General features: G+C 42.8%; 1 protein-coding gene across 1 annotated transcript in view; it reads left to right on the top strand.

Moving 5' to 3' along the window:
• EEF1B2 (eukaryotic translation elongation factor 1 beta 2) overlaps positions 1–26,761 on the top strand; it is a 213,870-nt gene that overhangs the window by 84,544 nt on the left and 102,565 nt on the right. The window lies entirely within an intron of this gene.

Below are 26,761 nucleotides of genomic sequence, written 5' to 3'. Positions count from 1 at the left end.
AGAAAAAATAAATAAATGAACTCTTTGGCCAACCCAGCATTAGTCAGGCTGTTGAAACTCTCTTAGGCTCATGTGTGCACTTTCTTATAAAGTGTAGTTTTAGCAAGAGCTCTGTTAAGTCAGTTTCACCAGAACCTCACACCGAACCACCACAACGGACCTTGACACTGTACAGGGGTACCCTGGAACCATACCTCAAGTGTGCCCCCGAGCTGTGCCTCGGATGCACCTTGGCGCAGCACTGCAGCTGCACCTCAGCACGGAAGAGCAGACGCACCGAGGAGCCTTAGGCGGGTGTACCTCGACACCAACCATGGGCGAACCTTAGCACTTACTCCCAGGCTTACAGTGGCACCCTTAGGTGAAGATTCTTGGCCTCATTACGCTTTTTAGTCAGGCTCGCTCCTTCTCCTAGGCTCATCTGTGCACTGTCTTGTAAAATCGAGTTTTAACAAAGACCTTGTTAAACCAGTTTCATCAGCATGGTCCCCCTTACCAACCCTCCATATCCAGTCCCCCTGGATATTTGCAGGACCCACGTCCTTCGCCGTTCCTCAGATGACATTTAATCACCCTGTTACATCTTCAGAAAGACACGTTAGGTTCCTTTAGCCAGAAAAAACTATTCTCTGTGCGCACTCTGTACACCGCATCCTACATAGCACTGTTCTTTGGCTTCCTCTAGTGGTACCAGGGATAGAACTGCAGCATGTACCTCGGTACTGTACCGCGGATGAACCCTTTGGCGGACATCCCTCCACATTTACTTCCAGGTCTTGTCGTTGCACTCTTTTGTACAAATATATTTTGCTTCATTATATTTTTTAGTCAGGTTCATTCCCTAGTGTTCTCCTAGGCTCACCTGTGCACTTCCTTGTTGCAAGCGTGTGTTTCACGAAATAGTCTTTCCTATAATCAGCCAGTGGTCCCTGCTTGGGTAATCTGATCTGGCCCTTAACCAAAAGTCCCGAGCCACCTGTATGACCACCAGTCCTAAAGGTTACACTGGCACCGAGGAATAACAGGGAGCTAACACAGGAGACTAAGGTATTCACTCCGCTTTTATTAACGCAGATTTAGTCAGCTTTATTAATGCAGATTCGGTCCAAATACATACTAACCTAATGACAATAATAATCCCTCAGATGCAATCAGTAATAACATCACACAAGAGAATCGAGGGATAACAAACCCAAGTCCCGAGTGCCAGAGTCTCAGTCAACGAGTCCCTGAGACAGCACGGTGAGCCAGGGAGTCATCAGTATCTTACAAGGCAGAATCACTAGAGCTGGAAGTGGGGAAAACGAGGTTTAGACCAGCAGAGCAGAGCCTCCAGCGGCACCACAGTCAGGGGTTAGCACGGTGTGGGGCAGCACCGGCGTGTGTGGAGCTCAGCTGTCTCTGCAGTGGTCCGAAGGCTACCTCAGTTATACCCTTGAGGTTCTGTTCCCCATGCCTCTGGGTCTCTTGATAAGTGTCTTGGGACCCTTACTATAGGCTTACCTGAGCATTTATTCCAGGTCTTACAGGGGCATTCTTTTATGACAAAGATTCTTACTTCATTATACTTTTTTGTCTGCCTCGCTCCCTAATCCCCTAGGCTTATCTGTGCACTTCCTTGTAAAATCCAGTTTTAGCAAGAACTCTGCTAAGTCATTTTCACCAGAACCTCCATACCGAGGTGGACCTTGGTATGGTGCCAGGTGTACCTAGAACCGTACCGTAGGCGTACAACAAGCAGCACCGGTCCTCGGATGCACCTCAGTACTGTACTTCAGACACACTCAACACTATAAAGCAGACGAACTTCAACAGGGTATCGGGAAGCATTTAGGAACCTGGGAACATCACTGCAGTTGCTCTTCAGCACCTTAGGACAGTGCACCTCGGCAAGGTACCGCGGGCGAACCTCGGCTCTAACTCCTCGGTCTTACGGTGGAATTCCTTTGTGATGAAAATTCTTACTTCATTACATTGGGTTAGCCAAAAAGTCTGTATGGTTTTTTCCTTGAAAAAAGAGACACATTCTCATTTTCACCAATAACGTTACTGATTTGGATATTTTGAGTATGTCGACTATCTCCCATGTGGAATAACATTGATTGTTACCATCAGTGTCCCGATTTGATGATATTAACTTCAACTGGTCTACCTGACCGTGGAGTTCGTTTAGCAGATATCTCAGGCACAAAACTTCGCACACCGCTTTTGACAAGTTCCATTAGTCACAGCACCTTATCCATACACTGCACAAATCTATTTTATTTTGCATTTCAGTTGCGCTTTTACATTACTTGAAACAAGAAAGCATAATACGCAGAAATGTTGCATGTCTTCTTCCATCTTCCATGTTAAAACGGCTGCACAAAAATTCTCCAATTTAGATAAGATTTTGTTAAATGCACGCTAATACAACAGCTGTCACAAAACAATCTAGCAAGACTGTTTTGAATGACTTAAAGACAACTAAGCGCTACCAGAGCCGTCTTAGAAAAACGCGAAACGAGTGATCAGGCTAACCCAGCACTTTTCAGTCAGGCTCACTCCCTAACCTCCAAGGCCCCCCGGTGCACTTCCTTGCAAAATCTTATTTTAGCAAGAACTCTGTTAAGTCAGTTTCACCAGAACCTCCATATGCAACTATGGGTGAACCTTGACACCATACCGGGTGTACCCGGGAGCCATCCCATGGGGGTAGACCTGCGCTGTACTCAAATATACCTTGGCATTGCAGAGAGGATCTACCTCGGCACCGGGCTATGACACCTCAGAAACTTACGGTGGCACCTCAGCCTCTGAAGGCCTATATTCCTTGGCACTTGTCTCTAGGTGTTTTTGTGGCACCCCTTTTAAAATCATCTAGTGAGGGTATGCTAATTGATTTTAGGAAGAGAGGAAAGGAGAGAGAGAAAACATTGATGTGAGAGAGAGAGATACCAATAGGTTGCCTCCGTCCGTGCCACAAAGAGGGATGGGTCCTTCAACCTTGATATAGACCCTGACCAGGAATTGAACCCACAGCCTTTGGTGTACAGAATGATGCTCCACCAACTGAGCCACCTGGCCAGAGCTCTGCCCATATTTTTATTTGGCTATTTGTTTTGGTCTCGTTGAGTAGTGGAGTTTCACTGCATAGTCTCCTGGTTTTTTTCTTTTTCCAGCAGCACTGCAAGGCACCCACACCTCACCCCTACATTGTAGGTCAGTCGGCACCATGCACAATTACACGTGCTGCCTCCAAAGCGGTCATGGCCATTGGCTGCTCTCAGGTCCCGCTGCACTCTACTGCGCATACACCGTATGTTGCCGTGTGTAATGTGCTCCCTTGTATATTGCGCACACATGCTTTTAACCCAAATTTCCAGGAAAAACTCTTTCACGATAATCTTTAACTCAATATGTATTTATTTACATTTAGGGAAAAAATACCATATTCATGGTATTATTCTGCATGGGGACATCGTTATTGCTTTCTAGAGTCACGCTTTTAATGCCTAAACTTAAATAAAATAATAAAAACACTTCGTGTTAGAAAGATGTTACTTATCTGTTTTTTTAGAGAGCAGGGAAGGGAGGGAGAAAGAGAGGAAGAAAAACATCAATGTGCGGTTGTCCCTCACGCGACCATAAGCAGGGACCTGGCCCTCAACACCGGCAGGTGCCCTGACTGGGAATCAAACCAGAGATGCCTTTGTTCGCAGGTCAAAATTCAATCCGTTGAGTCACACCAGCCAAAGAAATAAAAATCATTTCTGCAGCTATGGAAATAGTACCTCCCATGTGCAAGGGGCATCTTAATTTTTACAAAATTTGGATGGAATTGCGCATTATACACAGCGAAATGCGGTACTTCCATTTCAAACTGACGGTGGACTTTTGCCCTTTCTGGCGTACCCTGCCGCCAGACCCTGGCTGTATCCCAGCGCAGCAACATGGTGTATCCAGAGCCTTCTCCAAGGATGCATTTCGGAACTGCACTGCAGCTGTATCCCAGCACCGTGCGGCAGAGCCTCTAGAATCCTTTCTGTGGGTGTATCTCTTCACTTACCTTCGGTCTTATTGGGGCATTTCTTTATGACAAAGATTATATTTTTTTCATCTGGCTATCTCCCTAGGTTCGTCTGTGCACTTCCTTGTAAAATCCAGTTTTAGCAAGAACTCTGCTAAGTTATTTTCACCAAAACCTCTGCACTGAACCCCTTGTGGAGCTTGGTATGGCACCAGGTGTACCGAGAACTGTACTGTAGGTGTACAACAGGCAGTGCCACTCCTTGGATGCACCTCCGGTCTGTACATCAGAGACACTCAACACTGTACTGCAGACGATCTTCAACAGTGTACTGGGAAGCACTTAGGGACCTGGGAACATCACTGAGGTTGCTCCTCAGTGCTTTAGGGCACATGCACTTTGGCAAGGTACAGCGGGCGAACCTCAGCACTAACTTCTCGGTCTAACAGTGGAATGCTTTTGTGACAAAGATTCTTACTTCATGTTACTGGGTTGGCCAAAAAGTCCTTATGGTGTTTTCTGGAAATAAAAGACACATTTTTTCATTTTCACCAATAACGTTATTGATTTGGGTATATAGCCCGTCAGCTATCTCCCGTGTGGCACAATGTTGCTGTTATCAATCAGTGTCCCTATTTGACAATATCAACTTCAACTGGTCTACCTGACCGTGGAGTTCGTTTAGCAAGAAATCTCAGGCACAAAAGATCGCCAGCACTTTTGACATGCTCCATTAGTCACAGGACCTTCTCCATACACTGCACAAACATTTCTTTGTGTCTCATTAGTTTTTTACCTTTCTTGAAATAATAAAGGATAATACTCTGAAAATGTTGCATATCTTTCCATCTTCAACATTTAAATGGCTGCACAAATATTTATCAATTTTGATAAGCTTTTTAAAAATGCACACTAATATAACAGCTGTCAAGATACAATCTAGCAAGATTGTTTTGAATAACATTAAAGACAACTAAGCGCTACCAGAGCCATCTTAGAAAAACACAAAATGAACTTTTAGGCAAACCCAATACATTCCAGTCGGGCTCACTTCCTAACCTCCAAGGCCCACCGGTGCACTTTCGTGTAAAATCTAGCTTCGGCAAGAACTCCGCTAAGTCAGTTTCACCAGAACCTCCATAAGCAACTACAGGCGAACCTCGGCACCATATCGGGTGTACCGGGGAACCATCCCACAGGTGTAATCCAGCGCTGTAGCATCGCATATATCTCAGCATTACACAGAGGATGTGCCTCAACACTGGGCTAACATACCTTGGAAACTTACGGTTTTACTTTAGCTCCTGAGGACCTATACATCTTGGCACTTACTTCTAGGTATTTCTGTGGCAGTCGTTAAAAAAAAAAACAAACCTTTACTGAGGATATGTTCATTGATTTTAGAGAGAGAGGAAGGGAGGGAGAGAGAAAATATCGAAGTGAGAGAGAGAGAGAAACATCAATAGCTGCCTCTTGTACGCACCCCAACCATGGATTGAAACTGCTACCCAAGTGTGCCTTGACCAGAATTGTACCCGCATCCTTTTGAGGTACTGGATGAATTGCTAACCTACTTTGCCACTTGGCCAGGGCTTGTGACCATCTTTTATGATGAAGATTCTTTGCTTCATTGTACTTTTTAGTGGGAATTGTTCACTAATCTTCTCTGAGGCTCATCTGTGCACTTCCTCATGTTTTAGTAAGAACCCTGCTAAGTCATTTTCATGTAAAATGTTGTCCCTGTTACTGATCGCCCTGGATATCTGAACGGGACCCTCATCCATCACCATCCCCCAGGGGATATTTCATCACCCTGTCACATACTTGAAATACTCCTCTTAGGTTTGTTCGCCAGAACTCCCCTTTTTCCTGTGTGCACCTCCCTATACCATATCTTATGCAGCACAGTTCTTTGGCTGCCCCTGGTGGTACCATAGGTGGTACAGTTCCCATGGAGGACCCTTGGCACCCTACTAAACACACATACCTCTGAACGCTATGGTAGCTGTATCTCAGCACCATAATAGGAGAACTTACCCCAGCTGTCTTTTATGATGGAGCTTCCTTGAATATCATACTTCAGTCAGGCCTCCCTCTGTACTTTCTCCTAGTCTCCTCTGTGATCTTCCTTATAAAACTAGTCTTAATAAGAATGCAGTTAAGTCAGTTTCCTCCAAACCCATCACTTTCATTTTTGCTGAGCTTGGCACTCTCCACACACTCTTGCAGTACTGAATAATGCCCATTATACCATCATAACAAGAGTCGTGGCAAGCTGTGGCGTTAAGCGGGAGAAACATTCATGTGAGGGAAATATCAATTGGTTGCTTCACGTACATGCCACAAACAAGGATGGGACCAGCACCCCAGGGTGTCCCTAACTAGGAATCGAACCCGCAATTTCTTGGCATAAGGGATGACTCTCAACCCACAGAACCACCTGGCCAGAGCTCTGCCCGTATTTTCAGCGAGTTATTTGTTTGGTTCTTGTTGAGTAGTGCAGTTTCATTGAATATTCTTTTTATTTTTAACAGTGGCACTGCAAGGCACCTGCACCTCAACACCACAGGTGGCATCATAGATCAGTCAGCACCACGCACAATTACGGGTGCAGACACCTCTGCGGTGACAGCATTTGGCTGCTCCCATGTGGTACCATAGGCGGTTCTACCCACTTGCGCTCCACTGTGGATATACTGTATTTGGTTGTGTACAATGTGCTCCGGTGTATAGAAACAATGTGCACACATGATTTTAGCCTGAACACTCATAAAAAATCATTTGTTATTATTTTTTAAATCGGTTTTTTATTTACTTAAATTTAGAACAAAACCAATTATCATATTCCAGGGTATTATTTTGCATAAAAGCTTCATTATTGCTATCCGGAGTTACACTTTCAATGCGAAAACATAAATAAAAGAACTAAAAACATTTCTATACATATGGAATTAGTACTATCCATGAATAATGAGTTTCCTTATATTTCCCTCAAAAATTTGGGCAAAGGGTTACACATTGTACACGGCAAAATAAGGTACCTCCATAATGAACTGCAGTTGGAGCTTTGCCCTTTTCAGGCGTACCCTGCTGCCAGACGCTGGCTGTATCCCAATGCAGAGACACGGTGCACCCAGGGCCCTGTCCATGGATGTGTGTCAAACTGTACTGCAGCTGTATCCCAACACTGTACATGGATGCACTTAGAATCCTTACTATGGGCATACCTCTTCACTTACCTCCAGTCTTACTGGGGCATTTCTTTATGACAAAGATTCTTTGCTTCATTATATTTTTTCATCTGGCTTGCTCCCTAGGCTCATCTGTGCACTTCCTTGCAAAATCCAGTTTTAGCAAGAACTCTTCTAAGTCACTTTCACCAAACCTTCAAACAGAATCCCAGGAGGACCTTGGCACGGCACCAGGTGTACCTAGAACCGTATCATAGGTACACAACAAGCAGTACCAGCCCTCGGATGTACCTCGGCACTGTATTTCAGGTACACTCAACACTGTACTGCAGACGAACTTCAACAGTGTACTGGGAAGCACTTAGGGACCTGGGACCATCACTGCGGCTGCTCCTCAGCACTTTAGGGCACATGCACTTCGGCAAGGTACGGCGGGCGAACCTCAGCACTAACTTCTCGGTCTTACAGCGGAACGCTTTTGTGACAAAGATTCTTACTGAATCTTACTGAATCTTACTGGGTTGGCCAAAAAGTCCTTATGGTGTTTTCTGGAAATAAAAGACACATTTTTTCATTTTCACCAATAACATCATTGATTTGGATATTTTGAGAATGTCAGCTATCTCCGGCATGGCACAATGTTGACTGTTATCAATCAGTGTCCCGATTTGACGATATCAACTTCAGCTGGTCTACCTGACTGGCGTTCATTCGTTCAGCAAGAAATCTGACACAAAACTTCACACACCACTTTTGAGACACTCCATCAGTCACAGCACCTTCTGAATATACTGCACAAATCTTTTTTATTTTGCATTTCAGTTGCGCTTCTACGTTACTTGAAACAAGAAAGCATAATACGCAGAAATGTTGCATGTCTTCTTCCATCTTCCATGTTAAAACGGCTGCACAAAAATTCGCCGATTCCGATAAGATTTCGTTAAATGCAGGCTAATACAACAGCTGTCACGATACAATCTAGCAAGACTGTTTTGAATGACTTAAAGACAACTAAGCACTACCAGAGCCGTCTTAGAAAAACATGAAACGAATGTTCAGGCTAACCCAGCACTTTTCAGTCAGGCTCACTCTCTAACCTCCAAAAGCCCCCCGGTGCACTTCCTTGTAAAATCTAGTTTTAACAAGAACTCTGTTAAGTCATTTTCACCAGAACCTCCATATGCAACTATGGGTGAACCTTGGCACCAGACCGGGTGTACCCGGGAGCCATCCCATGGGGGTAGACCTGCGCTGTACTCAAATATACCTTGGCATTGCAGAGAGGATCTACCTCGGCACCGGGCTATGACACCTCAGAAACTTACGGTGGCACCTCAGCCTCTGAAGGCCTATATTCCTTGGCACTTCATTACTCTAGGTGTTTTTGTGGCACCCCTTTTAAAATCATCTAGTGAGGGTATGCTAATTGATTTTAGGAAGAGAGGAAAGGAGGGAGAGAGAAAACATCGATGTGAGAGAGAGAGATATCAATAGGTTGCCTCCGTCCGTGCCACAAAGAGGGATGGGTCCTTCAACCTTGATATAGACCCTGACCAGGAATTGAACCCACAGCCTTTGGTGTACAGAATGATGCTCCACCAACTGAGCCACCTGGCCAGAGCTCTGCCCATATTTTTATTTGGCTATTTGTTTTGTTCTCGTTGAGTAGTGGAGTTTCACTGCATAGTCTCCTGGTTTTTTTCTTTTTCCAGCAGCACTGCAAGGCACCCACACCTCACCCCTACATTGTAGGTCAGTCGGCACCATGCACAATTACACGTGCTGCCTCCGAAGCGGTCATGGCCATTGGCTGCTCTCAGGTGGTACCGTAAGTGGTAGGTCCCTCTGCACTCTACTGCGCATACACTGTATGTTGCCGTGTGTAATGTGCTCCCTTGTATATTGCGCACACATGCTTTTAACCCAAATTTCCAGGAAAAAATCTCTCATGTTAATCTTTAACTCAATACGTATTTATTTACATTTAGGGAAAAAATACCATATTCATGGTATTATTCTGCATGGGGACATCGTTATTGCTTTCTAGAGTCACGCTTTTAATGCCTAAACTTAAATAAAATAATAAAAACACTTCGTGTTAGAAAGATGTTACTTATCTGCTTTTTTAGAGAGCAGGGAAGGGAGGGAGAAAGAGAGGAAGAAAAACATCAATGTGCGGTTGTCCCTCACGCGACCATAAGCAGGGACCTGGCCCTCAACACCGGCAGGTGCCCTGACTGGGAATCAAACCAGAGATGCCTTTGTTCGCAGGTCAAAATTCAATCCGTTGAGTCACACCAGCCAAAGGAATAAAAATCATTTCTGCAGCTATAGAAATAGTACCTCCCATGTGCAAGGGGCATCTTAATTTTTACAAAATTTGGATGGAATTGCGCATTATACACAGCGAAATGCGGTACTTCCATTTCAAACTGACGGTGGACTTTTGCCCTTTCTGGCGTACCCTGCCACCAGACCCTGGCTGTATCCCAGCGCAGCAACATGGTGTATCCAGAGCCTTATCCAAGGATGAACTTCTGAACAGCACTGCAGCTGTATTCCAGCACTGTAGGGCCCATGCATCTAGAATCCTTTCTATGGGCGTACCTCTTCACTTACTTCAGGTCTTACTGGGGCATTCTTTATGACAAAGATTCTTTGCTTCATTATGCTTTTTCATCTGGCTCGCTCCCTAAACTTCTAGGTTCGTCTGTGCACTTCCTTGTAAAATCCAGTTTTAGCAAGAACTCTGCTAAGTTATTTTCACCAAACCTTCACACTGAACCGCTTGTGGAGCTTGGTACGGCACCAGGTGTACCAAGAACTGTACCGTAGGCATACAACAAGCAGCACCGGTCCTTGGAAGACCCTTGGCTTGTACTTCAGACATGCTCAACACTACTGCAAACGAACTTCAACAGTGTACTAGGAAGCACTTAGGGACCTGGGAACCTCACTGTGGTTGCTCCTCAGCACCTTAGGGCAGTCGACCTCGGCAAGATACCGCGGGCGGACCTCAGCACTAACTTCCAGGTCTTGTGGTGGAACTCTTTTGTGATGAAGATTCTTACTTATTATATCGGGTTCACCAAAAAGTCCGTATGGTTTTTTCTGGAAATAAGAGACGCATTTTTCATTTTCACCAATAACTTTATTGATTTGGATATGTTGAGCATGTCATCTCTCTCCCACATGGCATAATGTTGACTGTTATCAATCAGTGTCCTGATTTGATGATATTAACCTCAACTGGTCTACTCAGCTGTGGAGTTCATTTAGCCAGAAATCTCAGACACAAAACTTTGCATACCACTTTTTTCATCAGTCACAGCACCTTCTGAATACACTGCACAAATATTTTTTATTTTGCATTTGAGTTGCACTTTTATGTTTCTTGAAACAAGAAAGCATAATACGCAGAATGTTGCATATCTTCTTCCATCTTCAATATTAAAATGGCTGCACAAAAATTCGCCAATTCCGATAAGATTTCGTTAAATACACACTAATACAACAGCTGTCACGATACAATCTAGCAAGACTGTTTTGAATGATGTTAAAGACAACTAAGCGCTACCAGAGCCATCTTAGAAAAACATGAAGGGAACTTTTGGCTAACTCAGTACTTTTCGGTCGGGCTCACTCCCTAATCTCCAAGGCTCACCGGTGCACTTCCTTGTAAAATCTAGTTTAAGCAAGAATCTGCTAAGTCAGTTTCACCAGAATCTCCATTGCAACTACGGGTGAACCTTGGCACCGTAGCAGATGGGCCCTTGAACCATCCCACTGGTGTAGTCCTGCGGTATACCTCGGATGTACCTCAGCACTGTACCCAGGACACACCTTGGCACCAATGTAACATACCGCAGAAACTTAACGGTTGTACCTCAGCCTCTGAGAGCCTATACACCTTGGTACTTAACTTCAAGGTGTATCTGTGGCAGTTTTTAAAAAAATCTTCTTTTGAGGATAAGTTAATTAATTTTAAAGAGCGAGTGAAAACACCGATGTGAGAGAGAGAGAAACATCAATTGGTTACCTCTCCCATACCTCCAATGGGGACATGGCCCGCTACCTGGGCATATGGCCTTTAAGGTATTGTACCAATGACCTTTCGGTTTGCAGGGTGATGCCCAACCCACTGAGCCACACCAGTCAGGATTCAGCTCTCTTCTTGGGAGGGATAGAATGTCTCAAATAGAGGATGTCCCTCTTTAGTCTAAAAAATCCTGTCAACATCAGATAAACACTACACAATGTTTTTCCTATCACGAAGCGATAGCACCACAACCAGAGGTGCCATTTAGGCATGGCCTTTGCTCGTGGGTCCCGTTGGAGAGCCCAAGCAGTCTAGGTCCTCTCCTCCCCATCTGGGGTGATTATTCTGTGCTCATCAGTGCCCGTGGTTCTACGAACTGTTTGGTTTATACAGAAATAGTAAGCTACATGGACACGAAAATAGGTGCCCTGAAGGAGGAAGCTTGTATTATACTGTCTCTTAGAAACAGGAGGCCCAGCCGGCTCCGCAGGGCCACTGGGGAAGTGGCCTGCAAGATCGGCGGGCAAATAGCAAGGGGGGAATGGGGAGCGGGAGCCCTTGGGGGGTTTTTCTCAAAAAAAGTAAGCAAAGTAAAGAAGAGATATAAACTTCTGACTTATCTGTTTGTTCTTGGTTATCCAACTTGTTTGGTATAATTGTTTACTAGTCTCAAGGTTCTTTGTGTTTCTCTGGTAAGTATTGTAACCCCTCTTTCATTTCTGATTTTATTGGAGTCTTTCCTCTTTTTGCCTTGGTTATTCTAACTAAAGGGTTTCAACTTCGATTATCTTTCAAATAGACAACTCTTTTTACTTGATCTTTCCTGTTGTCTTTCTAATATTGTTTCATTGATTCCTGCTCTAATCTGTACTATTTCCTTTCTCCTGCTAACTTTTGGCTAATGTGTTGCATTGTTCCTTGACATTACTTTACTTGAGATCATTCTCTGTTCTAAATGTAGTGTTTTTTTCTTATAAAGGTGCCTCTTAGATCTGCTTTTGCTTCATCTTATAAGCTTTGCTGTTTGTGTTTTTTTGTTTGTGTCAAGGCACTTTGTGATTTTCCTTGCAAATTTCCTCTTTGATCCATTGTTTGGTCTATATTGTGGCTTATTTTCCACATGTTTTGAAAATCCATTTTTTTCCACTAGTAATTTCTGTCTTCATACCATTGTGGACAGAAAAGATACTTCCATGAGTATAGTCTTGACACTTTGGTCTACCTTCCAGTCCTCTAAGGTGCACTGTAGGACACACTCTGTTGCAGCGGCATCGCAGGCAGCCGTCTACACGGTAGCTCAGGGAGCACTCAGCTTAGAGCTCCTTAATTGTAGGTTGCAAGTTATGGCAACACTCAACAACCAGACACAATGCAATAGCCATCAAGCAGCTAGGGTGACAAAAAGCAACGGTGCCCTTTAGGCAATTGTTTCTCTGTTGGATCCACTTGGTAGCCAAAGCAGCCTACGAATATTATCATCTCCTGGTTTGATCTACTGGGCTCTGGGCACCAGTTATTCTGGAAACATACCCTGGACTTGATTCAGCAAATGAGGGGACACACAGACACCAAAATGATTGTGGTGAAAGAAGACATTTTGTATTAATTTCACAGTCCCTTAGAAATGGGAGGAATGGCATGTCACGCAGGACAACCAGGAGAAGCAGCCTGCAAGAGAGGCAGACAGAGGGAGGGAGAAGGGAAATGTGGGTGGGAGACTTTATGGAGGTTTTTCTTGAGAAGGAATAAGCAAAGCAGAATAAGGCTGGGATATAAGCTTATGGTTGCATAGTTTAAATAGCTTTGTTGGTCTCTGACCCATATATAGTGATATTCCTTGATGTCTAAAATCTACGCGCAGAAGGGTCTGGAGATCACTTAGAAAATCCAGAATGTAAGCATCTCCTGTTAAAGCAGCCAGTTTCTGCTTTTCCCAGACAGTGAGCTATGGTTCAGAGCTCATGATAGAAACATTTTAAGGTCTGTTTTCTCTTCCTTCTCTGTATTTTTTTGTTTCTCCCCCTCATTGCATAAAAATATAGATAACATTAAATGTACCTTCCTAAGTATGTGTAAGTGTATAGTTAATTAGTGTTAAATATTACTTCATCGTTGTTCAACAGATCTGTAGAACATTTTTTCTTGCAGTCCTGAAACTCTGTAAGTAGTAAAAACTTACTACTCTGTAAGTAGTAATATTCTCTCCAGCGTCTCCAGACCTTGCTAATCTTCATTCTACTATTCTTTTTTTATTTTGATTTGACTACTTTAGATATTTTATATGAGTGAGGTCAAACATATTTGTATTTATTGTGACTTACATATTTTACTTAGCATAATGTCCCTGTATGCATCATGCCGTAGCATGTGCCAGGATTTTTTATAGAAAGACGGCATGTATATACTCTAGTTTCTCTTCAGATCCTATAAATCCTTCACCTTTTACTTAAAAGACTGCTTAACATGCCATTATATGTATCTGCTTTTTCTCTTCATGCATCCATGCATGGATATTTGGGTTGGTCTTATTTATTGAGTATGATGAAAAATATTTTGATGAACATAAGGGTCCAAACATCTTTTGAGATTCTAGTTTGAGTAATTTAGAATAAGTGTCCCAGAAGTAGGATGGCTAGGTCATATGTTATTCTCTTTTTATATTTTTGAGAACTCTCCATACTGTTTTCTATAATGGGTTCAGTATTTTACATTCACATCAAGTGCTATTAGATTCCAACTTCTTCCTTTTCCCAGCAACAATTTTAATTTTCTGTTCTTTTAACAGTGGCCGTCCTGTTACATGTGAGGTGATATATCATTACAGTTTTGAATTGCATTTCTTGGAGAAGAGGACATGTTGTGTTGAGTAAGTTTTCATATATTAGTAGGTCATTTATAAACTTTCTATGAAGAAATGTCTCTTCAAACCTCCGCTCATATTTTATTTGCACTATTATTTTAATCCTCACTAGAGGATATGTTTATTGATTTTATAGACAGAGAAAGATGGGGGGCATGGATCACTTGTTTCCTGTATACCTCAACCAGGGGTGGAACCTGCAACCTGTGTGCGCGCCCAGATCAGGAACTGCGCCCACAGCTTTTTGGTGTACTCAATGACATTCCACCAACAGAACCACCTGGCCAGAGCTCTGCTCGTATTTTAATCGGGTTATTTATTTTGTTCTCATTGAGTAATGGAGTTTCACTGAAAATTCTTTTTTTTTAACAGTGGCACTGAGAGGCCCCTGCACCTCAACGCCAAAGCTGGCATTGCTGGTCGGTCAGCACCACGCACAATTACACGTGCAGGCCCCTGCACGGTGACGGCCTTTGGCTGTCCCCAGGCACCACCATTTGTGGTGCTGCCCCTCTGCGCTCTGCCGTGGATATACCATATTTTGCCTCGTATAATGTGCTCGCGTGTATATTGCACACCCACATTTTCAGCCCAATCTTTCAGAAAAAAATCTTTCGTTTCTATTTTTATGTCAATTTTGTATTTATTTACATTTAGAAACAAAACAGAATATTGTATTCCATGGTATTACCTTGCATGTGGACATCGTTATTGCTTCTAGAGTTACACTTTTAATGCATATGCATAAATAAAAGAATTAAAAACATTTCTACAGATATGGAATTAGGACTACCCATGTATAATACACATCTTTATATTTCCCTCAAATATTTGGTCAAAACAGTGCACATTATGCATGGTAACATATGGTACTTCCAGATCGAACTGCTGGTGGAGGTTTGCCCTTGTCAGGCGTTCTCTGCCGCCAGACCCTGGCTGTATCCCAGCGCAGCAACACAGTGTACCAGGGCCCTCTCCGCGGATGCACTTCAGAACAGCACTGCAGCTGTTTTCCAGCACTGTAGGTGGATGCATCTAGAATCCTTTCTATGGGCGTACCTCTTCACTTACCTCAGGTCTTACTGGGGCATTCTTTTATGACAAAGATTTTTTGCTTCCTTATACTTTTTCATCTGGCTCGCTCCCTAACCTTCTAGGCTCATCTGTGCACTTCCTAGTAAAACCCAATTTTAGCAAGAACTCTGGTAAGTCACTTTCATCAGAACCTCTATACCGAACCCCAGGTGGACCTTGGTATAGTACCAGGTGTACCTAAACCGTACCGTAGGTGTACAATAAGCGGCACTGGTCCTTGAATGTACCTCAACACTGTATTTCAGGCACACTCAATACTACGGCAGGCAAACTTCAACAGGGTACTGGAAAGCACTTAGGGACCTGGGAACATCACTGCGGTTGCTCCCCTGCACCTTAGGGCAGTGCATCTCGGCATGATGGGTGAACCGCGGCTCTATCTTCCAGGTCTTACAGCGGAACTTTTGTGACAAAGATTCTTACTTCATTATACTGGGTTGGCCAAAAAGCCTGTATGTTTTTTTTTCCATCGAATAAGAGGCACATTTTTCATTTTCACCAATAACTTTATTGATTTGGATATTTTGAGCATGTTGGCTATCTCTCGTGTGAGACATTGATTGTTATCATCAGTGTTTGATTTGATTGCTATCAACTTCAACTGGTCTACCTGACCGTGGAGTTCATTTAACAAGACATCTCAGGCACTAAACTTTGCAAACCATTTTGACATGTTCCATCAGTCACAGCACCTTCTCTGTACACTGGATAAATCTTTTGTGTGTGTGTTTCAGTTGCGTTTTTACCTTTCTTGAAATAAGAAAGCATAATATGCCAAAAATGTTGCGTATCTTCTTCCATCTTCAATATTACAATGGTAGGACAAAAATTCGCCAGTTTTGATAAGTTTTTAATGCATGCTAATTGACAGCTGTCAGAATACAATCTAGCAAGACTGTTTCAAATGCAGTTAAAGACAGCTAAGTGCTCCTATAGCCCTCTTACTTATGGAAAAAGATCCAAGGAACTTCAAGGCCAACCCTACACTTTTTAGTCAGGCTCACTCCCTAACCTCCAAGGCTCACCTATGCGCTTCCTTGTAAATTCTAGCTTTAGCAAGGACTCTGCTAAGTTAGTTTCACCAGAACCTCCCTATGCAACTATAGGTAAACCTTGGCACCCTACCAGGTGGATACTGGAGCCATCCTCTGGTTGTAGTCCAGCACTGTGCCTCAGATGTACCCCAGCACAGTACCCAGGATGCACCTCGGCACCAAGCCAACATATCTTGAAACTCATGGTTGTATCTTAGCCGCTGAGGACCTATATACTTTGGCACTTAGGTGCTTCTGTGGCACTTAAAAAAAAATCCCTCCAGGATATGTTTATTGATTTTAGAAAGACAGGAAAGGACAGTGAGAGAGAGAGAGAGAGAGAGAGAGTAATTTTCTCTTAGTAATTTTCCATCTACTGTCTGCACTCTCCTCCTTGGCTATTTATTCTCACCAACTCATGCTGTGTTTGGGGTTTAGCCCAGTCTCTGCCCCACTGTGAAGTCCCAAAGGCAGTGGTCCCTATATCTATGCTATGGTCTGCCTTACCATTTTTAATAAGTGTCATTAAAGATTTTTTTTCTTTAATAGTGACACTGCAAGGCACCACACCTCATTTGGCATGAACCCTATCTTCCTGTGCAACTCCTTTTACAGCATCCTACATGGCACTGTCCTTTGGCTGCCCCTAGTGGAACCATAGGTGGTGCCGCAGTTTTTACCTTGGTATTGTACTGTGTATGTACCTTGGCACCGCACCTTCTGGATTGTTCCTGTAATTCTTCGGGATGATTCTTTGTTTCGCCATACTTTGGTTAGGCTCTGAATCTTCTGGTCTCCTCTGAAATCTTCCTCATAACATCAGTTTTGACAAGAACCTTATTGAGTCAGTTTTATGAAATGCACCCACAATCCTTTTTTTTCTTTTAAACCTCACCCATATATTTATTGGTTTTAGAGAGAGAGAAGGAGGGGAAAAGAGAGGGGCAGAGACAGAGAAACATCGATGTGAGAGAGAAACGTATATTGGTTACCTCCCATGTGTGCCTCGACAGGGAACTGAAGTTGCAACCCTTTGGGGTACAGCACAAGCGCCAACCAACTGAACCACCAGGCCAGGGCCCTATCATCCTTTTTTTTTTTTTTTTTTTTTTTTTTTTTTTTTTGCACAGCTTGGTGCTCCTCACAGCACACTTCCTTCCAGGCAGTTCAATGAGGACTTTTTTTGGAGATCCCCAATTTTGGGTTTAGAAATAATGGCATTACCCAACAACAACAACAACAAAAAAACCACGCCAAAAAATACCCCCACAGAAATACAATGCAGCAGCCGTCAAGCAACCAGTATGCTGATAACTAGAAATGCCTTTAGGCAGTGGCAGCTGCTGTTGATTCCAGTTAGAGAGTGTAAGCAATCCAATTCCCAGTGGGTGTCAATACCCTGCTTGCTGCACCAGTTGTTCTGAAAGATGCTCTGGACTTTTGAGCAGAAAGAGGCACACAAAAATAATTGCTATGAAGGAAGATGCTTTCTATTATAATGAAATCATTCAGAACTGAAAGCAAGGCAATCTATACACAAGGCCACCAGGTAAGGGTCCTGTAAGATTGAGGGAGAGAGAAAGGAGGAATCCTTTATAGAAGTCTTTTTGGAAAGGAATGAGCAAAGCAAATAAACATGGTGTATGAATGAACTTACGATTAGAGAGTTTGAATAGTTTTAGTGGACTCTGGGTTATAACATTGATCAGCTGATGTGTCAAACCTTGTCACGGAGAGACTAAGTATCTTTGAGTAAATCTTGAATTGGACCCTTCTCTGGTGGATACTTGTTATTTCTCCTGAGCAGTGATCCTTATATTGGAGCCCAATATACAATCCCTTCCAAGTTTGTATTACTCTCATTCTCTGTCCTTTATTTCTTTCCAATATTTTCATTGTGTAAAAGAGAGATAATATTAAATCTGCCATCTTAGCCATTTTAAGTGCATAGCTGAATAGTGTTAACTGTGTACTCGTGTTTTGTTCACTAGATCTCTAAAGTTTTTTCATTCTGCAATTCTGAAACTATATTACCAGTAAACACTAATATCACTTCCCTACTACCCCAGCATTTGGTAATCTTCATTCTACTCTTCTTTCCATGATTTTGACTACTTTAGATACTTCATGCAACATTTTTCTTTCTTATGAATGGCTTATTTCTTTTAGGCTAGTGTCCTTGATATTCATTCACGCAGTAGCCATGGTGGGGTCCTTCTAAGAGCTGCATAATGTTCCATCATCTGTATAGACCTCATTTTCTCTCTCCACTCATCCAGGCATGGACATTGGAATGTCCCCACCTGGCTATTGTGAATCCTGTTGTAATGAACATGGGGTCCAAATATCTTTTTGAGATCTGACTTTGAGTAGTCTGGGATAAACACCCAGAAGTGGGATAGGTAGAGATGATCACATCCTTTCTTTTTATGTTTTTGAGGAATCTTCATACTGTTTTCCTTATAATGGCTGAAATGTTTTACTTTCTCACCAATAGTGGTCTTGGGTGATTTGTCCATTTTCCTTGCAACATTGTTATTTTCTGTTCTTTTGATAGTTGCCATCCCGATGCCTGTGAGGTGATATCTCATTGTGGTTTTGATATACAGGGGTGGGCAAAAGTAGGCTTACAGTTGTAATACAAATAAATTATACAATAAACAATTATACAAGAATAATCTCTGTGTTTGGCGTACTCACAGCTGTAAACCTACTCTTGGCCACCCCCGTATATTTCCCTGATGATTGGTCATTATGAACATCTTTTCTTATGCTGGCTGGCTATTTGTATATCTTCTTTGGAGATATGTTTATTCAATCACTATTCTCTTTTTAAATTGGGTCATTTGTTTTGTTATTTGTATACATTCTTTAAATATGCTGGATAAGCAACATCTTATCAGATATATAATATGCAATTATTTTCATTCTTTCCTTAGGTTCCCCTTTACTCTGTTGTTTCCTTTGACTTGCAGAAGTTTTAAAGTTTGATGTCATCCCACTTTCCTCCCAAACATTTATAAGAACCATGTATTTGTGAATTTCTCATGTAATAAATATAATTGAATTCACATTGATTACTGTAATAGTTTTCCATTGCCGTGTAACAAATTGCCACACACTTAGTGGACTAAATTAAACCCATTTATTAGTTCTCGGTTCTGTGGTCAGAACTATTCCTGCTGGATTTGGAGTTGAGCCCAGTCTCTCCCCTACTCTAAAATCCCAGTTGCAGAGGTCCCTATTCTTATTGCTATGGCCTGGAATAAAGTTGGCCTTACCGTTTTAACAACTGTCATTGAATATCTTTTTTTCTTTAACAGTGGCAGCGTAAGAACACTTACCACCTCTTTATAGTCTGCACCACGAGTGCCATCAAATGCAGCGCCAGAATGGCCCGTATCTCCACACAGTAGAGCAGCTCTGTACCCAGGCCCTCGTAGGTGACGAAGGGTCTTTACTTCACCGTACTCTAGTCAAGTTTCCAGACCTTCTTCTAGGCTCATCTGGGTACTTCTTTGTAAAATCCAGTTTTAGGAAGAACTTGGCTAAACCACTTTCACCAGAACTCCCCAGGCTCCAGCTCAGATCACCCTGGAGAGCAGATCAGAAGCCTTGTCCTTTGTCATTCCCAGGTGGCAACTGATCACCCTGGACTACCTCAGCAGGCAAGGTGTTGGATTGGTTTAGCCAGAGCCCACTCTTATTCCTCGTAGTCGTTTTTCGTGCCCTGTCCCCCACTCTGCTCCGTGGCTATAAATTCCCACTTGCTGAGCGCAGCATCTCTGCCATTGTGAAGTCCCAGTTGGAGGTGTCTCTGTACTAATTGCTATGGTCCTGAATAATACCGTTTCCCGTTTTAATATGTTCACAAACTTTATTTCGCGCTGCCACACGGTGTAGCTGCGTCACCATACCTGAGCCAGGGAAGCCCCGTCAGGGCCCTGAGCTCCGATCTGCCCCATCACAGGCGGCTCCGCTCCGGGCCGCATCTGGGCACCTCCGCGCACTCTGTCCGCATTGCGGGGCTTGTTGCTCTTCAGGGCAGCGGTCTTCGGGCGTCACGAGGGGGTGTGAACACTAGGAGTTCCCTCTTTCAGTCTCGGAAGTCAGGGCAATATCAGACGAAAGCAACACGATGCCGTATCCATCAAGAAGCGATTGCACTGCAACCAGCGGCGCCGTTTCGGTGTGGCCTCAGCTGGTAGGTCTGTCTAGTGGCAGAGCGCCTGCCGTCTAGGACGCCATCCTCTCCGCCTGGGGTGATCCGCCCGGGCTCGGCAGCGCCTAGGCTTCTGCAAACCTGCCCTGGACTCGGTTTACGCAGAAATAGTAAGCTGCACAGACACGAAAAGGGTTGCCCTAAAGGAAGAAGTTTGTGTTGTACTATCTCCTAGAAACAGGAAGCATGGTAGGCCCTCAGGGCCACTGGGGAAGTGGCCTCCAAATCGGCGGGCAAATAGCAAGGGGGAAAGGAGAGCGGGAACCCTTAGGGGGTTTTTCTCAAAAGAAGTAAGCAAAGTAAAGAAGAGATAAAAACTTAGGACTTATCTGTTAGTTCTAGGTTATCCAACTTGTTTGGTAAAATTGTTTTAGTAGTCTATTAAGGTTCTTTGTATTTCTCTAGTAAACATCGTAATGCCCTCTTGTTCGTTTGTGGTTTTATTATTTGTCTTGGTTATTCTAAGTAAAGGGTTTCGACTTGGTTTATCTTTTCAAAAAGGCAACTCTTATTTCGTTGATTTTTTCTATTGTCTTTATTTCATTGATTTCTGCTCTAATCTGTATTTCCTTCCTGTTGCTACTTTTGGCTTAGTGTGTTGTAGTTTCTATTGTTCCCTGAGATTAAATAAAGTTAGGTTATTTGAGATCTTTCTTTACTTAATAGTGGTTTTTTGTTGTGTTGTTTTTTTGTTGTTGTTGTTATAAACATCCCTTTTAGAACAGCTTTTGCAACACCAAACAAGCTTTGGCTTGTTCTTTTCATTCTCGTTTGTGTCGAAGTATTTGTGACATCTCTTATGATTTCCTCTTGGCTCTGTTTGTTGTTCCAAAGTTGTGGTTCAATTTCCACATGTTGTTAATTTTCCAGTTTTTCTTTCACTAGTAATTTCTATGTTCATACCATTGTGGTCAGAAAAGGTGCTTGTTTCAGTCCAGTTTTGACCCTGCCGTCTGTCTTCCACTCACTCTACCGCGCTGCTACTGCAGCAGCATCGTGCTTGGCGTCGCAGGCGGCCCTTTACACGACGGCTTAGGAGGCACTCACCTCCCCGAGCCCCCCTCATTTTAAGCTGGAAATCATGGCAATACCCCAGAAAACAACATACTACAGGAGCATTCAAACAGCAAGGGTGACAGCAACCAGCAGTGCCCTTTGGCAATGGCTCTTCTATTGGATCCAGTCGGTGAGCCCAAGGATCCTTCATCTCTGATGCAAAACCATTCTGCTCACTGTGCCAATTGTTCTAAAAAACGTCTAGGATGTAGCCTAGACCTGTTTTGAGCAGACAAAGTAAGACACACAGACATGAAAATGATTACCATGAAGGAAAATATTTTCAGCATACTCATGGTATCCTAGAAACAGCAGGTCAGTCCACCAACGGCCACTAGGGAAGCTGGGAGGGAATGGACTATGAAACGTAAACAAGGGGCACAAACGCTAATTCGGCAGTTCTAATAGTTTCTGCAGACTCTGCACTATAGGTTTGAGCTCCAGTTGTCTTGTACCTGGCCTTTCAGTGAAGGGCTAGGGATACAGTCCTGGACAGCAGAGGTCTGATAACCATAGCCAGTGAGGGTATGGACTTAGGTATTACTTCATTTGCATAACAAAGTTTTGCCGGCAGGCCTGTTGTTTGTGATGTCTCAGAAATAGTTAATTCTGGGATGGTGGGTTCCTTGAGTCTTTGGGCTCCAGATGTCAGAGCATCAGGAATAAAATAAGAAAATAGAGCTAATACAATTGACTCTGTGGTTCTCAGGAATCTTGTAGAGACTTTGGGAGTAATATGGGCGACACTGCAGCAATGACGTAATTCTATGTTGTTGCTAGTCAACCAGTGAAGACATTTGGGAGTTTAAACAGCGGGAAAAGCTCAAGAATATAGTTCTCATATTGATGACTTCATTTTATGAGAAGACAATAATTAATTTTTTAAAAAGTTAAACTGCAGAGGACATAAGCTTTGAAATGATTTTTCAATTAAAGGAACAAGTGTGAGGCAAGCAACATTTTCAGTCCTTATTATCACCACAAGTGAAAAGCACTATCTTTAAGGGGTACACATTGTGTTTTAGTTAGAAAAAATGAAAGGAACATTAAAAAATGGGTGGGTAGGAACAAAAGAGTGGAAGCAGAGAAAGAAAAAAAGAACGGAATAGAATAGGATAAGAATTGGTAAAGAATTATGCATTCGAAACAAACGATGTCAAACTGTGTCCCAAACATGTCTTTGTATGAAGTTGTATTACAGGTGTATCTACAGAATTAAAAGTGGAAATAATTTGTTTGACTAGATTGAAGGAAGAATAGGATGGGAAGATAATTATAGAGCAGTTAAATCTCATAGTGCATACTTTTAAATTGGTCTGCGGGGAATGTTACTAGAGTTGTGGTCACTGGCTCCACTGCCATGCCTTTGCCCACATTTACTCCTGACAAACAGAAACAAATATTAAAAACAAATTTATTGTCTTCAGTTATGGTGGATCATGTTTGGGTTTAGTTAAAAATAGGCTTCCATTGTTAGTTGGTGATTTGCCGGCTTCACACGTTATACATGAAACTCTTACTTGAAGTATGAGGATTTAACCCATGTACACAGCCTCCTCCTGCATTCCTGTCTGTCCTCACATTTACACTATTATCCGTATGCCCACCATATACCTCTGCAATCTTAGGTTATATAATGTGGATTCTTTTTTCATGAACCTCTTTTTCCTTCTTGTTCGAATAGTCAGTAAGATGAAGACATTAGCATTATCATCCTTCCCTCTCCTTTTGAATGAGATTTTTGTCAAGGATGGGGACCATCTTATGAGGAGGAATCAAGACAAAATGTACGGAGATACTTTGTACCCTTCTCATTGATTTTAAAATTTTGATTTGGATGCAGAATATGAATGACTACTTTTCCTTTAAAGATGACATTATACTCTGTAAAGAATTGAAATGCCAGGCTAATGGGTAAGAGCTTCGTAATAATCTCACCTATTTGTGAATAGGTAGATGTGTACAGTAATAGAATTTGGGAGAAAAATAATCCAAACTCTTAAACAGATGGAATCTAATTTTTTTTATGATTCAGAAATGAGATCTAGGTTTTCCCAGTTGCATTTTCCCTTAAGACATTAGACTAATGTTGGCTTAAACAGCTTACAAAAAAACAGGAATTATTCTAATGATTTCTGGACATAAAAAAGCAGTTTTTATTCTTCTGCTGAATAACACATACAGAGGATCTTTTCCCCACTCTCTTTCTGGGGAGGGAATTGGGTGCATATAAAAAACCAATATTGATTCCTAGGGTCCTTTAAATAAATATTTGCTGAATGAATGGGTCTTGTTTATAGTGGGTTAACAAAGGATGGGGGAAATTTTTTTAATTTTTAGAGCTCCACCTTATGGATAATTAAGCTCTGCTAAAAAAGTCCCCACTGCCACTAGACAGAGTTCTAGTCTGGAAGGGCTGCTCATCTGGTGCAGGGTGGCACTTCCTCTAAGTTTACGGTAATATCTGTTAGGATAAAAAAGTGCTGCCAACTAAACTAAAATGCAACGATTTCTTGTAATTTAGTATTTTTATTTCATACTCAGGCAAAGAACTCTTTCAGACTTAGAAACAGGTTATTATGTATCAATCTCGTGCATACATAAAAAGGGAAATATAAAATTGGTTAAGGTGTTCTAAAACTTCCCAGTTGTCTAAATCACTTTTAAAAAATTTTCACGTGAGGATATTTTTTAAAATTTGATTTTAGAGAGAGAGGAAGAGGGGGTAGAGAGAGAGAAAGAGAAACATCAATGTGAGAGGGAAACATGCATCGGCATCCCGGATGTGTTCCAACCAGGGTTCAAACCTGCAACCTAGGTACGTGCCCGGACCGGGAATCAAATCTACAGTCTTTTGGTGTGCAAGGGGCAACGCTCCAACCAAGCCACTCAATCACTTTTGGAGTCAGTTGTTGAATGGCCGTGGTTTTCCCTGCAGTATTGTCTTCTGTGCCACCAAAGGCGGTGGTGATGCATCAAGACTTAAAAGTGTTCCGCTATTGAATCCAGGGTTTTGGTTTGGTTTTGTTTTTTAAGATTTTATTTATTTATTTATTTATTTATTTAGATAGAGGGGAAAAGAGGGAGAGAAACACCGATGTGTGAAAGAGACATTAATCAGTAGCCATGTGCACACCCCTAACTGGTGGCCCAGCCCGGCCCTCGACCCAAACATGTGCCCTCACAGGGAATCAAACTGGTGACCCTGTAGTTTGCAGGCTGGCACTCAACCCACTGAGCCACACCAGCCAGGGCTGAATCCAGCATTTTTTCCCAAGCAACTGATCCTGTTCTTCAAGTTTCATGCTGGCACTTTCTTGACCTAACCAGAAGAGGTTAATGGATTCTTTTCAGTTACATTCAGGTTTCATTTTCCTTCTTCAATGATTTTTTCTTTTTTGACTAAAACTTAGAGGGGTTGTAATTGACCAACCATACTATCGGGAATAATAACTCAGACATTTCACTTTTTTGGAGGTGTGTGCATTAGAGCTTATCATTTAACTGTTCAGACATAGGTTTCCAATATGCATTAAGAACTAATGTACTTGGTGAGTAACTCAGGGGTCTAATAGCTGTTAGCCAGTCCCATATCTCTCTTTGCTAAGTGCTGGAGGAATCTCTTTTTGGTCCTAGGAAAATCTTCCCTCTTCTCCTAGGACTCTTCAAGTCTTACAGACTCCTATACCTGCTAACTCCGTTCCCTTAGGGTTGTGGGTTTTATTAAACAATACACTCAGCTCAGGTGTAATAAGGACAATGTGAACATTTGGCTATATCCAAGTTTCTGTATGTGCTGTCAATGACAACTATGTTAATACAGCCCCCTGGCCATTATTAAGAGCCCAGTTTGTAAAATGCATCCTGTTTTCAGAGACATTAAAGTGTAAAAAATGTGTGTCTTAGCATCTGTGAAATACATTATGTCATGGTGGCTGGGTTAATGTATAATGAATTTTCTTTCACCAATTCCAAGCTTGGGGTGTGGAAAGAGTTTGCCTTTAAAAAAAAGTCATTACTTTCTTTGTGTCTTAAAAAAAATCTAAAGGGGGTGATAAGACAAACAGTTGCAAAAGCCGAGATTTCACGTGGGAGAAAGATGTAGTAGGGGAGGCAGGAGCTGAAATATACACAAAGAATGGAAACTATGAATGCAAAAGCAATGGACAAGTCAAAAAAGGGGCGGGGGACAAAGTCACAAGCTTATCAAAAAAATGATAATTACAGCAATTACCAAAGAGCAAAGTAGCTCATTCTATGATTATTTTCACATAAGACATAAGCTCTTCAAACAGAGGCTCGCTCTCTCCATTTTAGCTATGATTATTTTCCTTATCACAGATTATAATACATTCAGGAGCGTGATGAATTCGGGCTTGTGTCTCTCATTACACTAAGCTGTTTTTACACAAAATTATATTCGCAGTGGGTAGTAGAGAATATCACTGAATAACTGACTTGATTTTGATTAATATTCGTAACCCTTTCACGTGCAGTGTAGGTCTTTGAATACCTAACCTCTCCCAGCCTAGGTCTTTTTCATTTGTCAAAAGGGTATAACAGGATTCGTTATAAGATCTTTTAAAGGGTTGCCTTGAGGATGAAATGCAAGAATCACATAGAAACCTTAAACACAGTGCCTAGCACCAATCAAGCGCTCATTAAACAGCAGCTTTTGTTAGATGCATTTCACTGCGGGAAACACACCGGAACGGCGCAAATGACTAGCCCCTCTGAGCCCCATTTTCTTTTCTGCAGCTCATGTGTTGCTTTGCATTGGGAAGCATTTTCTATTTGGCCCCTCAGATAATAAAACCTTGGTGTGTATCTCACGTCCTAACTGTGCTATAAGCCTGGTCATTTTGTTTGAAACAGGTTTGATTTCACAAGCTCGGAGTGGGGCCCTGACCCTGGAGGAAGTGTTCGCTTTAAAAGATGTCGGGGAGGGGAGGGTTGGGGGCGGGAGGAAGGGGGCTCCGGCGCCGGGGCTGGGGGTGGGCTGGGGGCGGTCCCGCTGTTCCTGCGTCAGAAGGGGCCTTGTTTTCGCACCTTCCCTGACGTCAAACCTCAATCGGGGCTGCAACGCAGCGTTGCCCCTGGAGGACTACGTGGGCTGAGTCGTGACTGGGGGCCCAGGTCCTGCGAAGTGACGCTCTCACTTCGCTTCTCCTCTCGCATCGGCGGGAGAAGCTGGTGGCTCCTGTATCTGGCTCCGCGGGCAGCGGGCAGCGGGCAGCAGGCGCGGGCGGCCGCGG

The sequence above is a fragment of the Pteronotus mesoamericanus genome, unplaced genomic scaffold (genome assembly GCF_021234165.1).
Source record: "Pteronotus mesoamericanus isolate MK-2021 breed Mesoamerican mustached bat unplaced genomic scaffold, CSHL_Meso_final contig_90, whole genome shotgun sequence".
NCBI classification, from domain to species: Eukaryota; Metazoa; Chordata; class Mammalia; order Chiroptera; family Mormoopidae; genus Pteronotus; species Pteronotus mesoamericanus.
The sequence above is the reverse complement of the archived record's forward strand: the minus strand, read 5'-3'. Positions and strand labels throughout refer to the sequence as shown.